This window comes from Sturnira hondurensis, unplaced genomic scaffold, assembly GCF_014824575.4.
Source record: "Sturnira hondurensis isolate 20B ecotype Veracruz unplaced genomic scaffold, ASM1482457v3 Scaffold0005279, whole genome shotgun sequence".
Lineage (NCBI taxonomy): Eukaryota > Metazoa > Chordata > Mammalia > Chiroptera > Phyllostomidae > Sturnira > Sturnira hondurensis.
The window spans coordinates 14,475,398-14,495,609 of record NW_028077910.1 but is presented as its reverse complement, the minus strand read 5'-3'; the positions used below and the strand labels follow the sequence as shown (position 1 = coordinate 14,495,609).

At 42.8% G+C, this 20,212-nt stretch overlaps 1 protein-coding gene across 4 annotated transcripts in view; it reads left to right on the top strand.

Annotated features, from left to right (window-relative positions):
• The window catches only part of SCHIP1 (schwannomin interacting protein 1), a 149,159-nt gene that overhangs the window by 62,512 nt on the left and 66,435 nt on the right, over nt 1-20,212 (top strand). The window lies entirely within an intron of this gene.

Below are 20,212 nucleotides of genomic sequence, written 5' to 3'. Positions count from 1 at the left end.
ATTGGCAGGTAGGTATCACAATAAATTGGCCAGATGGGTCACAGGATGTGAAAAATTAAATCACCGATAACAAAGTACCGGAAAAAGCCAACCGTATCCTAAAGTATTGAATCAGTTTTGCCAACCTGCTCGTCTCCAATAAAGGAAATGCTGTTCATTTTCTGTAAGTTGTCTCTTTATTGTAAAATGGTGTTTACCATCACCATTAATACAATTTTGGTACTTTGCAGAGAATGAAGATAGATCCTCGATATTTATTCTAGCTTTCAGCTGACAAATTTCACAGCTCTGCTTCGAATTTCATTCTTTTCCTCTGAGACCCATCGTGTTTTTATAGAAATACAGGTTTTACTCAGTCAGTGTTTAACCGAGACTTTAAAAGCCACCGACATTGCAAGCCAATCCCAATCAGCCAGTTTGAAGAGTCTCCTATTTTAAGCTGTGTTTGTGCTTCAGGGAGAAAGGGCTGGAAGAGGCCCCCTGGGGGCTCCGTGGAACTGATTTGTGAATAATGGGCAAGTAATGGATGGCCTGGGGTTCACGCCAGCAGGCCCACCAACCTGCGCACCTGCGCTCACCAGCCCTTGACGCACCCCCACGTTTTTTACAGGTGCCAAGTACAAACATTTGGTTGGTGTGTTTTTCTAAGTGCTCTCTCTGGTTCTGTAAAAAAAAGAATCCGCTCTTAGGAAGGCTACAACACTGGGTACAAAAATAAAAGTATTTTTTTAAAGTTTTGCTCTCCACAGGTTCACTTTTATTTTCTGTGTGTATTTCTGTGCTTTGCTTTGTTTGCTCCTCCCCTCCCACCCCTACCGCACACTATAAATTGTGTGTATGTTGAATAGATAGGATCTTATTAGGAATTCTCTTGAGGAAAAGTCCCAGCCTGAGCAATGGGGGAAACCATGGCTGGAGAACTCTTGGGAGAGCTGTTTAATTTTGGCAAGAAAACAACAAGAGGACTTCTCCTTTGTTGGGTGTCCGAGGTTCCCCTGCCACGCTGCAGTGATGGGTGAAGGAGGGAAACCAATGTACAGGTTAGTGCTTCACACCTGCTGTCTTGTTAAGTCCTCCCACATAAGTCCTTGGAAGCAGGTTTGAGGCGCATTCTTTTTCTCCTAGTGCAGGTGAGGAAACTGAGTCTTAGATAAGTTAAGACTTTTGTTCAAGGCATAGGTCGTAAAGGGTGTGGCCTCGTTTTGAATCCAGGCATTTCCAAACTCAAGGACCCTTTCTACTATATTAAATGGCTCACCTCTCAAGTTTTTGTATTAGAAATAAAAATACAAACAACAGTGAACATTTGTTCAGTTTAGTATTTCCTAACAGAGTAACAGACAATTTCTCTGGACTCCGTAGGTTTTCATTGAGAATTGGATCGTTTTAGTTTTCATTTTGGTAAGAAGCTGTTCAGGGGTGTCCAGCCCATGGCCGGCAGGCTACATGTGGCCCAGGGTGGCTATGAATGTGGCCCGACACAAAACCATAAATTTACTTAAAACATTATGAGGGGTTTTTTTGTGATTACATGTCTCAATGTATTTAATGTGTGGCCCAAGACAACTCTTCTTCCTCCAGTGTGGCCCAGAGACACCAAAAGGGTGGACACCCCTGCTGAGATCATCTGGGTGATGCCTTTATAACTGAGAACTACTCTGTTACGCGAGCAATGCTGGTTCTATTGGTGTTTACAGTGACACCAAGAAGCATTTCTCCACCGCAGAGATCGCTGGCTGCTCTATTCAATATGCACTTTTCCTCTATTCCTTCTTAACAGAACACTTATTTGACTACAGGTAGTAAGTAGCATTCCTACGTTACCCAGACTCCCTTGAAGTTAAGAACGGTCATGTGATACTGTTGTAGCCAATGATATAGAAGAGAGTTATTAGGTGGGACTTCCCAGAGAGACTTGTAAGGGTGGCTGACTTAGCAGGTTAATGCCTTTTGCACTCTCTGTTCTTCCTTTTCTAGCCTGGAAAGAGATCAAGTTATGACCATGAAGGCAAGAACATATGCTAGGGATGGCTGAAGATGGAAAGAGTCTGGGTCTCCAATGACTATAAAAAGCATCATAATAGCCCCAGACTTGGCTATCTATATAGACAGCTCATTCTGTAAGAACAGTAAGTTCCTAATTTTTAAAATAGCTTTATCCTGCCCTGGCTGGCGTAGCTCAGTGGATTGAGCGCGGGCCTGTGAACCAGAGGATCGTGGTTCAATTCCCAGTCAGGACACATGCCTGGGTTGCAGGCCAGTTCCTTGCAGGCTAACTACCAGTAGGGGACGCACAAAAGGCAACCATACATTGATGTTTCTCTCATTCTCTCCTTCCCTTCTCCTCTAAAGATAAATAAACAAATAAAATCTTAAAAAATAAAATAAAATAAAATAGCTTTATCCCTGACCAGTGTGGCTCAGTTGGGTGTCCCACAAATCAAAAGGTCACTGGTTTAATTCCCAGTCAGGACACATGCTTGGGTTGCAGATTTGTAAGGGTGGCTGACTTAGCAGGTTAATGCCTTTTGCACTCTCTGTTCTTCCTTTTCTAGCCTGGAAGGAGGTCAAGCTGCATAGGAGAGGGTGCTGCATAGGAGAGGCAACCCATCAATGTTTCTCCCTCTCTTTTTCCCTCCCTTCCCCTCTCTTGAAAAATAAATTTAAAAAATCTTTTAAAAATTGCTTTATTAATATATAATTTACCATAAAATTCACCTGTTTTAAGTGCACAATTCAATGGTATTTAGTAAATTTTCAGAGTTGTGCAAACATCATTACAATGAAAATTTAGGAAATTTTCATCACCCTCAAAAGGTCTTGCCCGCCCATTGGCCATCAGTTCCCACCCAGTCCCACTCCCAACCCTGGCAACAACTACTGTATATAATTTTATCCATTTAAATCTTATCCTCTATAAATTTGACTTTTCTGGGAATTTCGTATAAGCGGGAGCAACAATAGATAACCTTTTTCATCTGGCTTCTTCACTGACTTACTGTTTTTTGAGGTCCACTCAGGTGGTAGCATATATCAGTAGTTCACTCCTTATTTCTGTTCCATTTTATGGGTATCCCTCATTTTGTTTATCCATTCACCAATGCGTGAACGCGAATTGTTTCCATTCTTTTCCTATTGTAAATAGTGCTGCTATGAACACATACACATCTTCATGATACAAGTATTTTGATTTCCTGTGGGTAGATACTTTGGAGTGGAATTGCAAGATTATATGGTAAATTGAGGTTTGATTTTTTTGTTTTTAAGAAACTGCCGAGCTGTTTTTCAAAGTGGCTGCACCTTCTTACCTTCCCACCAACAATGTGTGAGGTTAACAGTTTTTCCCTGTTTTCAGCAATAATTATTTTGTCTGTTTGATTATACTCATTCTAACAAACAATGATATCTCATTGTTCTTTTAATTTGCATTTCCTTGGTGATTAATGATGCTGAACATCTTTTGATGGCCTTATTATCCCATTTTAAAATTGATTTGTCTTGTTATTTACTTGTAAGTGATCATTATATATATTCTGGATATAAATCCATTATCAGGAATAATATTTGCACATATTCTCTTCCAGGCTGAGGTTTATGTTTTCATTTTATTATTGATAATTCTTTTTTTAAATATTTTATTTATTTATCTTTAGAGGGGAAGGGAAGGAGAGAGGAAGAGAAACATCAATGTATGGTTGATTCTCATGCATCCCCTGCCGGGAACTGGCCTGCAACCCAGGCATGTGCCCTGACTGGGAATCGAACCGTGATTGTCTGGTTCCCAGGCCCGTGCTCAATCCACTGAGCTACACCAGCCAGGGCTATTATTGATAATTCTTAAGGCGCAGAAGTTTTATTTTTTGTGAACTCTGTTTTTTTCATTTTTTTTCCTTTTATGAATCATAGATGTTATGTCCAATTGTTCTAACCCAAGACCACAAAAGGCCTTCTGTGTTTTCTTCTAGAGTTTTTATTCTTTTAGCCCTGACATTAGTTGATGATCAATTTTGAGTCCATTTTTATATATGATAGAAGTTAAGCATATAAATTTATCTTTTTACATGCAGATACCCAGTTGTCCCAGCACTGTTTGTTGAAAAGACTGGCCTTTCCCCCATTGAATTACGTTGGTACCTTTGTCAAAAATCAATGGGTTATAAATGTAAGGGTTTACTTCTGGATCCTCGGTTCAGTTCCATTGATCTATATGTCTCTCCATATGCCCGTACCACACTCTCTTGATTAATGTATCTTTACAGTACGCTTTTATTTATTTTTTTAAGATTTTATTTATTTATTTATTTATTTTTAGAGGGGAAGGAGAGAGGGAAAGAAACATCAATGTATGGTTGCCTTTCGTGCGTCCCCTGCTGGGAGTTGGCCTGCAAGGAACGGGCCTGCAACCCAGGAATGTGCCCTGACTGGGAATCGAACCGCGATCGTCTGGTTCGCAGGCCCGCGCTCAATCCACAGAGCTACGCCAGCCAGGGCTACAGTACGCTTTTAAATCAGGGAGTGTAAGTTCTCCAACTTTGTGCTTTTTCCAGATTGTTTTAGCTTTTCTGGACCTTTTGCTGTTCCATATAAAATTTAGGATCAGCTTGTCAATTTCTGCCAGTGAAATTTTGATAGGAATTGTGTTAAATCTGTAGATCAATTTGAGGAAAATTGCCTACCTTAATAATAATGAATGTTCTAATCCATGAATATAGAATATCTCTCCATTTATGGAGGTTTTATTTAATTTCCCTCAGCAATATTTAGTTTTTAGTGTATAAGTCATATACTTCTTTTGTTCCTTAATTTTTAAGGTCACTGTTTTATGGACTTTCCTCTGCTGAATTAAAATCCTGATATATGTTCTAATTGACACATAAAATAGAACATTAAAGTAATAGAAGTGGATTTAAGATATATAAGTGATATTTTTATGTGAAGTTCAAATGATGTCATGGCACATTATACAAATGATCAGTTTTACAGTGGAGAAAATGGAAAAAAGTCTTGAAAAAACACAATTATTGCCTGGCACACAGATTATAGTCATATCCAACCCAAATGAACCTTTGCCTTAGAGTTACTACCATATGCAGAATAACCAATAAATCAACGTCATCTGTCACCTTAACTCAGTCATTTGTTCACTGAAATTGATTGTATATTATTCTTGTTTATATTTATTTGTAAATCCGTGTTTTATAGGTGTTATCGGCATGAAGAATTTTTAACTAGTTTTACAGTTACTGGACCCATACTTTTTCCCTTTCATGGGTGTCTAGTACTCAACATTGGAAAACATTGGTTTTAGTTTATTAATTTACAAAGCATTTTCAGTTTACCAGTGACTGTTCTCACAGCAACCCTGGAGCTCAGGTAAAATACGGATTTTATTATCCCCACGTTATAGATGATAAAACTAAGATTTACAGAAATTAGTGATGCATATAATTTTATCCATTTATTTGTGGTAATGCTGGGATTTAAAATTAGGATTTCAGGTTCCAAATCCCTTCTTTTTTTCCACTCTATATATTATGGATCACTTTTTTACATCCTATTAAGGATACAAGAGAAATACATAATTTGGGGGGGGTTTGCAATCTAGATAGAACCCATGAAACATGCTCAAGTAAATTAAGTATCATAGAGCCCACGGCACAGACCCTGCGTTCTGTTGGCATCTGCAGAATGCAGACCAGTATATGGACCTGAGTAACTGAGTAGGAAGCATGACCTGAACAAGGTAGAGGAAGGACAGTCACTGTCAGGCAGCCCAGATCAATGACACCACCCCACCCCCTCATCAGAAGTGAAGCACCCACTCACCCTACCCCCAGCTGCTGGGAATGTTGGCAACTGACAGCTCTCCCATGAGATCTCTCTAGGGATAGCCCAAGGCCACGCCCCCTTAGGGGCAGCCTCTATTCAATGTCTGACCTGGCCCCTTTCTCCCAGCTTGGGTCAACTCTCAAGGGCCAGCCAGCTTCAGAGCTTCCCTCCAGGATCAGTGAGGCCTTTGCTGCATCAGCCTCAGAATTCAGCTTCTTCCTCTTCCCCCTATTACATCCTTTGTTCCCTCAAAGGTGTTGATTCCCAGAGCATTTCTCAGTCAAGTTCCAGCTGGTGACTTCACCTTTCAGTCCGCTTTCTGGGGAACAACCTGCACCTAATGATCTGTAAGGTCCCGAGCAGTAGAGACAGCAGGAACAAAGGCCTAGAGGCCAGAATTTCTTTCAGGGGTGTGACATAGAATAAACAGAATAGAGTTGTTTTAAAATGCCTGGAAAAGGGGGGCTGATGGCAGAGGATGTTGAAAGACAAGGTGAGAGATCATCCTTGAAAGAACACTGCAGAAAGCCTTGGCTGGCCCATGGGCTGTATAGTACAGCTGGCATGAAGTGAGAATATTGGAGCTGACCCTGACGTTCCTTGGCAAAGAGAATGCTTAACCCAGACGTGTCAGCCTTGGCCTTGAACACTTACTGATCCATCCGTCCATCCATCCACCAGTGATCCTGTGAAATGGGCCCTGAAGCTGGAAAGGGAAGATCTGAATTTAAGATCTCCCTTGCCAATGTTCAACCTGTGTGATTTTAGAGCTTCTGTTCCTCATTTAGAAATGGGGTATGTCTTGAAGATTAAAATATTCCTAATTTTAGGGTCATTTCATTAGTTTCATGTGACAGAAGGATTCCATGGCCAAACGAACTCTGGATAACACTGGGCTCAGCTCAGCTAAATGAATGTCTCTACTGGAGGATTTCACAGTCTTTAACACCCTGCTCTGCCTTTGATCTCAGAGAGCGGGATGTAATCAAAATCATCTTAAGTCACCAGGAAGACTTTTCCTCACTCCCAACACCTTCCAGGGAGCATCTAATGAGCTTGCCCTGCTGGAATCGTATTGAGAAATCCTGGCCTATCACATAGTAGGCAATTGATAGAAGGTAAACTGGATTCTATTGATCACCATGGTCTGTCCTGCCTTGACTTTAAACTAAGTTAAGAATCTCTCAGAAATATGTTCAGACTTCCCAGTGACTCTGGTACTCAAGATCAATGTGGGCTCACTTACGTAAATTCACTGAGATGTGATTCACTTCAAGGATGCCTCCAGATCATGATTTGTCTTAGAAAGAATGGGACTCTCTCAAGCCTTTAGATGAAAGGGAAACATGCATGCACTCTCTGCTGGACTGGTGGTGGCCACCATGTTGTGCTGACACATGGTGGCTGCCTCATGGGACTGAGCAACGTGTTAAGAAGGATGCTGAAGCTGTGCGTGGGCTGTGTGAGCGAAAGTGAGCCAGTAAATTACTAATGTGGCCCATTAACACAGCATTCGCCACCTTTATTTTAGACCAGGGTTAAATTGAACTTATATATTCCTTTATTTTTTGAAGACAGTGAGAGAATAAATTAATTAATTATGTAAAGAAATTATATAAGCCCATCTCATGTGCATATTCAAAACTAACTCACCATCATCTTCTCCAACTTAAGTCTGTGCCCATCCCTTTATCTCAGATCATGGTGGTGGCTTCCGCCAACACATCTGTCACTCCTCCCTGTCCTCATTTTCTGTAACCAATCAGTCACCAAGTCTTGCTAACTTTACCTTTCAGCTAGGTCTCACATCAGCCCTCTCCCCATCGCAGCTACCACCTCAGTACTACAACTGCTTCAAACTCGCACCCCAGCCGCTACAGCCCTCCTCATCTGGTCTTCCTGCCTCCAGTCCTGCACCCTTTAAGTCTTTCCCCAGTTGACCTACCTGTCTACCTATCCAGGGGGGTCCCCTTAACAAACCCTTTAATGACTTCCTTGGGATAAAGCCTAGATTTGGCTGTAGAGAATTCTCCCATCTGGGTCCCACTTACTCTAGTCTCATTTCTTGCTATTCCCTGTGCTCTAGCAAAACCGATCCACTGAACCACCTAATTCACACTGTTTCCAGTTTGCATGCCTTTGATTTTGCTGCCCCCTTGCCTGAAGTGTTTTCTCCACCCTGTGCACTCTTGTCCTTCACCTGCCCAGTTAATGCCTCCTCATCACTGAAACTCATCTCTGCCATCACCTGCTGCAGAAAATTGTTTCTGACCCTCTTTCTTCTAGACATGGTCAGGTGCTCTAGCCAATGGTATCATTGTGTTATGTACAAATAGTATAAGTCTGTAATGTGTAGTGTAATTTGCCTGTTTCCATGTCAGTCTGCACCTTGAGAGTGGGGGTGTGTCTTATTTAATTCCTATCTCTTGTTCCTGTTAACACGCCTGCTTTATCTTAAGCATTCAATGGGTATATGTGGACCAAGGGAAGGAATTAAATAAGTATCTATGATGAATAAAACTAGGCCAACAGCATCCCAGGACGTCAAGAATATAACCCATGTTCAGGTAGAGAATCTTCTTTGCAGATTAGGAGTGATTGCCGTGCAGGGCAGGTGAGGTCTGAAAGGGAAAGCAGGTGACAGGGTGTCAGGGAGTCGTCAGTGAGAGCAGGACCCAGCAGATTCTCATAACCTGAAGTGTCTTATAAAGCAACGCCGACACAGAGCAGTGCCTGGTTTCTATGGCAAGAAAACCACTCCGGAAAGGGCTTAGCTGGGTGGGAAGTAATTTTCCCACTTCCTGTGGCCATCCTGGGTGTTTGCCCATATCTGTACCTCTGTGCCCAACTTTTTATAAAAAATGCCTGTAATTTGGCTTGTTGTCCCCATGGATTTTATCCGAGGATTTCCCCATGGATAAAAAGAACACCTCCGTACTGATTAGATCAGATTTAAGTTAACCCGTGTGACCTTATGGTGAAGTGCCAACTGGATTAATACATCCTTTCAACTAAAGCTTTTCTGTGACAACAGAGGAGGAATTGAGGGTAACCTGTCACCTTCCAGTTAAACTCCTCACTGTCCTTTTGTCGCTGTGTACTTTCTCTGTGCAGGACTTGAGCCAGTCCTAGCCTCTAGGCCTTGGTTTTGAGTGTCCTCAGGAGTACAGTCTTCCAGACTCTCCCTGGTGCCCTCCTTGTTTTGAGTTGCCCTTTTGTACACAACACCCACCGCGTGCTACAGTCCAAGAACCTGAACTTAAAATCGGGGTGTGTTCCCCTCTTACTCATCTGGTGGTGAGATCTTCAGCAACTGCATTCGAAGGCCTAGACATACAGACAACCACTCAGTAGTAATCAGCCAAGGAGTGTTTGCATAGTCCGCGTCTGGCCCCCTCAAGCCCGACAAGAGTGTGCGTGAAAGAGTGAGCTGCAGCCGGGTGGGAATTGCACTCCTCACGTGCCCGGGCAGAAGCTTCAGTGCCCTCTCCTTGCAGCCCCCAAAGTGCCGTGTCTAGTGCTGAGGTTCTAGACATAAAAAGCAGTTGCAAAGCAGTACACAATAGCTGGGGATACTGTCACCTGGGCGTGATAGCAGTGTGAGACTCAAAAACGAAGTGGAAAAACGTGTTCAAATAGTGTAGCGAGTCCGATCACTTACTTACACACCTCGTGAAGGGCATGTCATGAACTTGCTTCTCTTGTTTCTGGATTACCTAAGCTTCACAGCCCCTCCCCCGGCCAGGGGCAGCGCTGCACCCTGAGCAGGACACGGCCAGGGGGTCTGCGGGTCTTTTGTATCTGTGTAGTGCAGCCTGAGGGAGGGGTGTCACCACCATCAGCCTTCCCAGTGATCTCATGCAGCCCTCCTAACCATGTAACCACGTAACCATGTAACCACGTAACCACGTAACCATGTAGCCACGTAACCACGTAACCATGTAGCCACGCTGTGAGGGACCCTGAGACCGGAGAAGCCACACATCCTGCCCAGGGTCGCAGAGTGAGGGTTAGGAGTGGCTACGCAGAGGCCTGGCCCTAATCTGTGGAAACACAGTAGGCCCTTTTCTTTCTGGCAATTTAGGACTTTTTCACATTAATAAAATCATATGTTTCATGAAAAATTAATAAGTTTAAGTATATGGTTCTTTTTTTTTAAGATCTTATTTATCTTTAGACAGAGGGGAAGGGTAGAATAGAGGGAGAGAAACATCAGTGTATGGTTGCCTCTTGTGAGGCCCCCTACTGAGGACCTGTCCTGAAGTCCAGGCATGTGCCCTGACTGGGAATCGAACCAGCGACCCTTTGCTTCACAGGCCCACATTCAATCCATTGAGCCACGCCAGCCAGGGCTAAGTGTATGGTTCTTACCCTGTATCTTAGTTACCAATTACTTTGTAACATCTTACCTGATAATTTAACAGTTTAAAACAACAATCATTTATTATCTCAAAGTTTCTGATGGTCAGGAATCTGGGAGCTGCTTAGCTGAGTGGTCTGGCTCGGGGTCTCTCATGAGGTTCAGTCAGGTCGTCCACTGGGGCTGCAGCGTAGTGGCCAGACAACCCCATGCTTTACAAAGTGACTTCCCTGACGTTTCCAGTACCCACCCAGCACCATACATAGTTATAACATTATTGACTACATTCCCTAAGCTACGTTTAGATCTTGTGGATCTTATGTAACTACCAATCTATACTTCATAATCCCTTCACCTTTTCCACCCAGCCTCCCCATACTCTTCATCACTCTGTTCTGTGTATCTATGAGTCTGTTTTTATTTTGTTTATTTTGTTCATTAGATTCCACATTTAAATGAAAGCATATGGCATTTGTCTTCCTCTGACTTTTTTCACTTAGCATAATACCCCCTAGGTTTGTCCATGCTGTTACAAGTAGTAAGATTTTGTTATTTTTTGTGGCCAAGTAATATTTCACTGTATATATGTACCTAAGCTTTTTTATCCACTCATCTGTTGATGGGCACTTGGGTTGCTTCCATATCTTGACTATTGTAAATAGCACTGCAGTGAACATAGGGATGCGTTCATCCTTTCCAGGTATTGTTTTGGGTTTCTTTGCATATATACCCAGACTGGAATTGCTATATCATAAAGCAGTTCCATTTTCAGTTTTTTGAGGAACCTCCGTACTGTTTTCCACAGTGGCTGTACCAGTCTGCATTCCCACCAGCGGTGCACCAGGGGGCCCTTTTCCCTACGTCCTAGTCAGCACTTACTGTCTGTTGACTTACTGATGGGCTTTCTGACAAGTGTGAGTTGATACCTCACTGTGGTTTTAATTTGCATGTCTTTGATCATTAGTGAGGTTGAACATCTTTTTATTTGTCTGTTGGCCCTCTGCATGTCCTCTTTGGAGAAGTGTCTATTCAGATCCTCTGCCCATTTTTAGATTGGATTCTTTGCTTTTCTTGTGTTGAGTTGTGTGAGTTCTTTATAAAATTTGGGTATGGGGGGGGTATAGTGGAGGGTAAAGGTGGCAGAAGATGATTTGACTCTGGGTGGCAGGCACACAATGCAATATACAGATCATATCATAGAAGTGTACCCTTGAAACCTATATATAATCTTATTATCCAATATCACCCCAATACATTTAATTTAAAAATTGGATAATAGCCTCTTATTAGAGTACCAGAAAATATGTTCTCCCATTTACTAGGTTGTCTTTTTGTTTTGTTGGTTTTCTTTGCTGTGCAAAAACATTTTAGTTATATGTAGTCTCATTTGTTTATTTTTTTTCTTTTGTTTCCTTGCCCAAGAAGATATGTCAGGAAAAATATTGGTAAGATAATGTCAGACATTTTACCATCTGTGTTTTCTTCTAGGAGTTTTATGATTTTGAGCCTTACATTTAAGTCTTTAATCCATTTTGAGTTTAAGAAGGTGGTCTAGTATTATTTTTTGCATGTATCTGTCCAGTTTTCCCATACCATTTATTGAATAGATTGTCTTTACCCAATTGCGTGTTCTTGCCTTTTTTGTCATATATTAATTTACCATACAGGTGTGGGGTTTTTTTATGGGCTCTCTATTGCATCCCTTTGATCTGTGTGTCTGTTTTTATGCCAGTACCATGCTGTTCTGATTACTCTAAGTTTGTAGTATAGTTTGATATCAGGTAGTGTGATACCTTCAACAGTGTTCTCCTTTCTCAAAATTGTTGTGAGTCTCCATTGTCTTTTGTGGTTCCATATAAATTTCAGTATTGTTCCAATTCTGTTTTGATAGGAATTGCTTTGAATCTATAGATTATTTGGGCAGTATGGACAACTTAATGTTAACTTTTTCTATCCATGAGCACAGATGTTTCCATTAATTTGTATCTTCTTTGATTTATTTCTTTAATGTCATATAATTTTCCAAGTACAAGTCTTTTACCTCCTTGGCTAAATTTATTTCTAGGTATTTTATTTTTTGATGCAATTGTAAGTGGGATTGGTTTCTTTTTCTTTTTTTTTTTAACAGTTTTCTTCTTTTCTATACTCTTTTTTTAAAGGATTTTTAAAGATTTTATATATTTATTTTTTAGAGAAGAAAAGGGAAGGAGAAAGAGAAAGAGGAACATCAATGTGAGGTTGCCCCTTGCATGCACCCTACTGGCGGGGGGAGGTGTTGACCTGGCCTGCAACTTAGGCATGTGCCCTGACTAGGAATTGAGCCTGTGACCCTTTCAATCACAGGCCAGCACTCAATCCACTGAGCCACACCAGCCAGGCCTGGAATTGTTTTCTTAGATCATCTCTCTGATAGTTCATTATTGGTATATAAAAATGCAATCTATTTCTGAGTATTTTGAATTCTGCTCCTTTTTGAATTTATTTATTCAAGTAGTTTTTTGGTGGAATCTTAGGGTTCTCTCTCTAAAGTATCATGTCATCTGCAAATAATGACAATTTTACTTCTTTCTTTCCAGTTTGGATGACTTTTATTTCTTCTTGTCTGATTGCTGTGGCCAGGGCTTCCAGGACTCTGCAGGATAGGAGCCGTGAAAGCAGGCATCCCTGTCTTGTTCCTGATCTTAAAGAAAATGCCTTTAGTTTTTCCCCATTGAGTATGATGTTAGCTGTGGGTTTGCCATATATGGCCTTTATTGTACTGGGGTATGTTTCCTTGATTCCTGCTTTGCTGAGAGTTTTTTTAAATAAATGGATTCTGTATCTTGTCAAATGGTTTTTCTGCATCTATTGATGCAGATGCAGGAGCAGATGATTTTTAAAAATATTCTCACTCAAGGTAATTTTTCATTGCTTTTAGAAAGAAAGGAAAGGGAGAAAGGGAGGGACAGAGAGAAACGTTGATTGGTTGACTTCCATATGTGCTCGGACTAGGGATCGTACACACCCAAACCAAGGATTGAATCTACAACCTAGGTATGTGCCCGGACCAGGAATCAAACCCGCAATCTTTCAGTTATGGAATGATGCTCCAGCCATTCACTGGCCAGGGCTATCACATGATTTTTATCCTTCATTTTGTTTATGTGGTGTATCATGTTACTTGATTTGCAGATATTGAAGAAACCTTGCATCCCAGAAATAAATTCCACTTGATCACGGTGTATTATCTTTTTAATGTATTGCTGAATTAGGTTTGCTAATATTTTGTTCAGAATTTTTGCATCTATGTTCATCAAGGATATTGGGGTATGATTTTCTTACATCGTAGTGTCTTTATCTGGTTTGGAATCAGGATAATGCAGGCCTCACAATATGAGCTTGGGAGTCTTCCCTCCTCTTGAATGTTTTGGAATAGTTTGAGAAGGATAGGTGCTAATTATTTTTTCAATATTCGATAAAATTCACTTGTGAAGCAATCCAGTCCAGGACTTTGTTTGGGGGGGAGGCGTTGATTACTACTTCTATTTCATTGGTTGTAATCAGTCTGTTCAGATTCTCTGTTTCTTGATTCCATCTTGGAAGATTGTATGTGTTTAGGAAGATATCCATTTTGTCCAGATTGTCCAATTAGTTGGCATGTAATCATTTACAGTATTTTCTTACAATTCTTTGCATTTCTGTGGTGTCAGTCATCTCTTCTCTCTCATTTCTGATTTTATTTATTTAGGTCCTCTTCATTTTCTTGATGAGTCTAGGTAAAGGTTCATCGATCTGGTTTATCTTTTCAAAGAACTAGCTCTTGGTTTTACTGATCTTTTGTATTGTTGTTTTAGACTCTATTTGGCTTACTTTCACTCTAATTTTATTATTTCCTTTCTTCTACTCACTTTGGACTTTGTTCATCTTTTTTTCATTTTTTAAAATTGATTTTTAGAGAGAGAGGAAGGGGGAGAGAGAGAAACATCAATTTGTTGTTGCACTTATTTATGTATTCATTCACTGGTTGACTCTTGTATGTGCCCTGACCAGGGGTTGAACCCTCAACCTTGACACATGAGGATGACACTCCAACCAACTGAGCTACCTGACCGGAGAGGGCTGTGTTATTCTTTGTCTGGTTCCTTTAGGTGTAAGGTTAGATTTTTTTTAATGTAAGATTTTTGTTATTTCTTGAGGTAGGCCAGCATTGCTATGAATTTCCTTCTTAGGACTGCTTTTGCTATGTCCCATGATTTGGGATTATTTTGTTTTCATTTTTATTTGTCTCAAAGTATCTTGTGATTTCTTCCTTGATCTCACTGTAACTTATTTATTGTTTAGTAATGTTATTTAGCCTCCACATGTTTGTGTGTTTTTCAGGGGTTTTTTTTGTAACTGATTCCTAGTTTCATAGCATTGTGGTCAAAGTATATGCTTGATATGATTTCAATCTTGTTAAATTCCATATATATTATTTTAACTGTGGCAAGTGCTATGGAAGAATATTTTCTTCCTCTGCTTTATTAAGCAGAGGTGGGAGATGGGGAGTGTGGGGCCAGGGAGAAGCACCGAGGAGGGATTGCAGCCCTAGACAGAGTGGTCAGGGAAGGCCTCACTGCTAAGGCAACATTTGAGAAGAGATCTGGAGAAGGTATAGGAGCAAGTCATGGGCTTTCTGGAGCACGAGAGTTTCAAACAGAAGAAGCAGATAGTGCAAAGGCCCTGAGGTGAGAGAGTGCTTAGCTTGATCAGGGACTAGTGACGAGAGTTTTGGGCAGGATCTGACTGAGGGAGAACAGCCCATGTGGGTGCCAGGAGGGAGATAGAGCGGCCTCTGTGGGCTCTTGGCAGGGCTTTGGCTTCCACGCTGGGTGAGATGGAGGCCACAAGAGGGTTTTGAGCAGATCTGAGACGTGATGTAATCAGGTTACCTTTTAGAGAATGCCTCTGGCTGTTTTGTTGAGCGTGGGCCAGGGTGGGGGGAGTTGGAAGGACAGAAGCAGGAAGTCTGGGTAGAAAGCCTTTGCAATAATCCAGGTGGGAGTTGGTGGCGGCTCAGACCAGAATGGTAGCAGTGGAAGTGCTGAGAAGCGCGCAGATGCTGGATGCATTTGAAGCTTCAGCCAAAGAGGACTTGCTGGTGGGTTGTGGGGTGAGAGGAAGGGAAGAGTCAATAGTTGACCCCCCAAATTTAGGCCTGATTAACTAGAGTCATGGAGCTGCCATTTACCGAAATGGAGACTGGATAGAAGAGTTTGTAGGAGTCAGGGTTTGGGAGACATAGGAGTTTGTTTTAGGCATGAGAAATTGAAGATACCTATTCAACATGCAAGTGGAAGTGATGAGTAAGCAGTCTGATAAAGGAATCTGGCGTTCAGGGAATGGTCCAGCTAGAGGTGTAAGTTTGGAGTCACCGGTCAGGAGACTGGACGACATTTCTAAGAGAGTGAGTTCCAATCGAGAAGACACCCAAGGACCGGGCCTTAGTGTTCTAGCACAGTGTGGTCCTGTGATGATGGAACTGTTCGGTACCCACTCTGCCCAGTGCGACACCCACCAGACACATGGGCTCTGAGCACCTAAAACATGACTAGCGCAACTAAGGAATGGAAATTTTAATTTTATTGAATTGAAATAGCCACGGGTAATGGCTATCATATTGGACAGCGTGGCTCCAGCAGGTAAAAGTGGGAGAAATCAGGAAGGATCAGCAGAGGACAGACCTGTGGTGCAGAAAAAGAGCCAGGAGAGTATGTTGTCTCAGAAGCCGTCTGTGTTGAGCACGCTCATAAATCTAGTGTGAGGAAGAATGGGTAATTGATCTTGGCATTGAGGAAAGTCTAGCCATTTCAGGGGCATGCGGGAGACAAAGCCTGACTGGAGAGTGTTCAAAAGAAAACAAAGGGCAGAGAGAAATTATAGACAGAAAGTCTACACGGGACTTTCGGTGTGTGTGGTGGTTGTCTAGGAGAGTGGGAATGAATGGGTTGGGGAAACAGAGGAGACAGGCAGTGCCAACGACATGCTTGGGCTTAGTGGTCATGAATTTAAAGTGAGATCAGTTATTAGGGTTGTGTATTTTCCTCCAGCCACGTATATCAGCCTGCACAGAGTAGCGAAGAGCTGAATTTACCCACATTTCGTTTCTAACCAAGCGAGTGTGACATGAGAGAGTGGCTTGTTAGAATGATGGGCCATGGAATCTTAGGTGCGTAGCGCGAGAGAGGAAGTGAAGTAGAAAGGTGAGCAGTACGTGGGGTGTAGGGCCTAGTGCAGGTGAAGGGTTAGTGGAATCAGAACACTGGAGAGAGTTACTAGAATGATAAGGTAAGGTTGCTGGAGAATGAAAGGCTCCAAGACGAAATTTTGGAAGCACTGAAGTCGTTGGTGATGGCAAGATCAGGGTGGGGAGTGGGTACAACTGAGAGAGAGTGGAAGAAAGAAGTCAAGACACTGGAAGGCAGTAGACATGGAAATTCCCAGGCGTTGTAACAGAGCCCACCTTACAGAGCGACTCTCTGAAGCATGGGGCAGAGTAACGTGGGAGGAAAAGGTGGTTGCAGCTGGGAGGGCTCACTGGGGGTGGTGTGAGGAACCTGGTGGAAGGAGCGTCAGAGCCGGCTGCTAGTGGGGAGCAACCCTTTTCTGGAATTCCGAGAGTACAACTACCCATCCAGCGGGCCCTTCAAATTCTTCTACTGCAAGGGCTGAAAGAGCTGTAGGGGAGACAGGGCCTTCGGGTTTCTGTTAGAGCAAGATGGCGAAGGAAATGTTCCGGGAGAAGGGCCCACTGAGAAGGCGGTGGAGGAGGTGCCGGGGCCTAAGCGGGGATGTTAGAGCCATATAGGAAGGCGCACAGGTGGATGTGGATGGCCTGGGAGTTGAGGGAGCAACTAGGGGTAGAAGAGACCTTGAGGTGAGGCTGGATGGTTTCCAGGAGAGAAAGTGGGGTGAGGCTGCAGCGCTGGAGGTGGGGGAAGAGTTCTGGCCCAGAGCACACAGCTCTCCGGGGCCCTTGGGCCGACAGAGGTCAGGAACCCGTCCGTGGTCTGAGGAGGATGTGGGTCAGGAAAGAAATCTCATCCAGAATTACAGGATACCCCCTGGTTTCCTGTGCTGTCTGCATTCCTCAAACTGCTCTTTCTAAATTTGAAGCAGTTGAACTTAAACTCTTCTTAGATCTCAGCTTTTTCATCTGTAGTGTGGACTGGGTCCTCTGCAGGAGCAAGAAAGGAGAGCGACCGCGTCAGGGTCAGCTCGGGGCCCAGCAGCTGGCCTATGGTAGGTGTTAGGGAAAGGTCGCTTTCCTCCTGTCCTGCTGGGCAACCTCTTAAATTTCATTTCCTGTCACACTGAGGGAAGTTTCCTCTTCACTGATATCTACATGCTAAAAATAAAAGTTTTTTTTCTTCCAAAACCAAGAACCCACGTAATTCTCAAACGAATGACTGTGTGTCTGGCTCCCTTCTCCCCAGTCTTCAGGGAGACCGGTCCTGCCACCCAGGACTGCCTTCCCTGTGCGGAGCCTCTGCACTGGCCCAGCGCCCTGGGCTTCAGGGCCTCCCAGCTCCTGGCTTCATGCGCCGCCGTACCGTCCTGAAATTCTTAACAATTTTTGAATGACCAGTTCCCATTTTCATTTTTCACAGGGCCCCACAAGTATGTCTCTGGCCCTGTGTTTATTCTAACCCTTATGAAAGCAAATAACAGGTAAAACATGACCGTGGAGGCGCCGGGCCATTGATTTATCATCCCATCCATGTGTCAGCATTCCAGTGAAGAGGAGCAGTTTGGAAAAAAGGCAAACACCTTGACTATATCTCTTGTAAATAAGAAAACAATCGAGTGCATCAGAAACTTTATGAACTCCCCATTTTTAATCACAATTTTTTCAACCTGAAGATGAGCATCACTCTCAGAAGAATTCTTCATTTCTTGTCATTACCCCCATGTGTGAACACACTGAATAGCTGAAAATTATTCTAATTGCACATGAAACTTGACTGATTATCGTTCATGCCAAGCAGGGCGTGGAGTCCTTCCATGAGAGCATTTCCTACCTGCTTGTAGGAACTCTCTTGTTGTCTCCCCGGGAAACATCTATTTCCTGCAGCGTATACATCCTGGAGCAGTGGGTGTGGGGTAGGAAGAGAGAATACACGGGCAGGACAGGCAGGGACACATCCAAGACGGGATCATCGTTTATTTGTGGGTAGATGGCACGGCGGCCCTAGTCCACTCACCATCTAGGAAAAGCAAAGCCCCTGCACAGATTTAGCCATAAAACCCGGATTACGGTGGCTGGTACCAGATGAGGCATCCTCCAGGGCTTTCTGGGTTCATCAGTGCCAGACCTCTGCCCCTCCTCAGGATTAATGAGTCATGGAGACAGGGCAAGTGAGGACCTCCACAATGGAAACTTCAGTAATGCTCTTACTGTGGACGTCACAGTCCGTGAGGATGCTGTTACATGGAATGGTAAATAGTTTCTGCAGACGGAGGGCTTTTGGATTCAAGACTCAAGCCACATCCAGCATTTCTTCAAACTTGAGACTACTTTGGGGAAAGCTACCGCCTAAGTTGTGGGTCAGTGCTTGTTTTTCATTGTCATTTTTGTTTGCTTTTTTTATCTCTAAGAAATCAAACATGTTAAATTGTTCCTTCTTTGTGTGTGTGTGTGTGTGTTTTTTCTCTGTAGTCTAAACCTCCACAGTAGGCAGGCAAATGTTAAAGCATGTCTCACAAACCCAGTTCACTGTCCCACTGGTAATTTTGCAGCCTATTTTTTTTATCTGAAACAAGTGGGGACACTTTCTCATTCCTTAAATATAAGAATTCTGACATTTTATACTTACCAATATGCTCCTTTTTGGAGTGCCCAAATCAACGATATCAAATGACTTGCTATTTTGCCAGGCTATCCCCAGGAACCAACAATCCATCACACGAGGTAGCAAATTGAGAAAGGGAAACAAACACTATGTCTTTGTTATTTTTTTCTCTTCAACTAATTCTGTTTGCAGTTGGGGGCAGTGGTCTAGTGGACGCAGTTTAGGAAGTGTTAAGCTGTCATAGGGAGCTGTGAATGATTATTTTGCCTGCAGGTCCAGCTGGCAATCTGCAAGGAGAGGGGCCCCTCTGAGGCTGCCAAAGCCGCAGTGGTTCGCAGTGAGAAGGGAAATGTAGCCAAAGGCCTGGCTGCCGGGCTTTGCCGGGCTCACAAGCCCGCAGTCGCCCCTGAGTTGTCCCTGTGAAGCTTCCCTGTTGTTCTGAGATGAGGAAGTCGCCACTTGACCAGCCTAGATGCAGTGGTGAATTGAACTAATGTTAGCTGATTGTAGGCACACTCCTGCCCTGGATCCCGAGATCCGGATGCTAGGAAACTTAAAGAATTTCATTCATTCGTTCAAATGTTTATTGAACATCTACTCTATGCCCAGCACTGTGCTAGATGAAGAAAGAAAACAGTCGTGCTAAGTGAATTTGAGGCAGGACATTGTTTAACTGGGGGAAAGGCCTCCAACTATAAGCAAGGGCATTTACTGGGGTGAAAAGCGGGAGACATTGGAAAAACAACGTGTGAAGGCCCTGAGGTGGGATGATCTTGGCCTTTCCAGGAATCTGAAATGCAGCCCATGTACCTACAGCTAAGTGAGCAAGATTTCGAGGTTCAAAAACAGCCTAGAGGATAATAGATCAGGGCCCAGAGGGATTTAGGATGTTGTGGGAAAGGAAGAAGGAGATTCAAGCCAAGATGTGACATAATCTGATTTATGTTTTTATTAGACACATTTTTTCATTCACAAAGAAAAACTAAGGCTGCAAGTGCTTAAGTCTTTACAACAATTTGGGAAATAAAGCCAAGAAGCATACAACTATCGAAACTATCAAATCAGGGGCAAGCTGGGTGAGTGAATGAGGCAAAAATTGTTTTTAATGATGTTTTATAAATTTATGCCATCCAAAATTAGGCTCAAAGGTCCAGTTGTCTCAGCTATAGTGACATTTCTGCTGGAAAAAAATCACTTCTGTCCTTGGGAAATT